Source organism: Lithobates pipiens, unplaced genomic scaffold (genome assembly GCF_037356315.1).
Source record: "Lithobates pipiens isolate NorthernLeopardFrog02 unplaced genomic scaffold, aLitPip1_a1.2 Scaffold_27, whole genome shotgun sequence".
NCBI lineage: Eukaryota > Metazoa > Chordata > Amphibia > Anura > Ranidae > Lithobates > Lithobates pipiens.
The window spans coordinates 50,389,676-50,390,467 of record NW_027507788.1 but is presented as its reverse complement, the minus strand read 5'-3'; the positions used below and the strand labels follow the sequence as shown (position 1 = coordinate 50,390,467).

The window sequence follows — 792 nt, the reverse complement described above, 5'->3', positions numbered from 1 at the left end:
CAAGGCATGATTTCCCCTGTTTAGCAATGTTGCCCATGCTATCTAGCCACAGCATGCACAGGAGGTGGTGGATTGACTTACTAAATCATTCTCATCCTCCTCATTCTATGTCACCCAAGCAGAGACTAGTGCCCAGTCCACTGCAGCTGCCAGAATGGCTAAACCTGCCTCCTTGTCTACAGCTATTCCTGCCATAGCCCCAGTATCAAGCATGGAGGAGTTATTTAATCGCTTCTCGGCCTTTTGGCTAAGATCAAGTGTAGTATCTGTTCTTATCAGTTGCCAAAGGAGGTGCTGTTCCATCCCTAATAGAGAGGGTTTGGTCAGCACTCTCCAATGGCGTAATTAGTATTTGGAAGGATGGTTTCGGTAGGGGCCATGTCGTGCCACCTGACAGTAAACTGGGGGCCTATGCATGGTCGAGTCTGAGCCGTCTGGAAGGGTGCTTCTGGTGAGGATGGGTGCTGCTATTGGTCTGACCCAGAGGGTCAAGTACCTGGCCTTCTGGCCTGGATTGGGGTAGTTCTAGCCCTGGACAGTCTTTCGGGAGGGAATACGGCTCCTCTCTATTCTGTGGGGGAGGAGCGGTTAGTACTTCCCGAATATAATTAGGTAGGAGTGATGGGAGTGACGGTGGAGCCTGATGGCAAAGGGCTCTCACCAAGCTTCTTGATCTTCAAGCCTTCCTTCCTGGGGTGGGGGCTACTGTGGTCTGGACCGTGGGTCAGGGCGGTCTTGAAAGCCTTTGTAGTATGTGCCCCTGGAGTGGCAGTCCAGGGGTGTCTTAAGATC

At 52.1% G+C, this 792-nt stretch overlaps 1 pseudogene; it reads left to right on the top strand.

Moving 5' to 3' along the window:
• The first annotated feature begins 227 nt into the window (after positions 1-227).
• Positions 228-335, top strand: LOC143934643 (U2 spliceosomal RNA; annotated as a pseudogene).
• Positions 336-792: the final 457 nt, after the last annotated feature.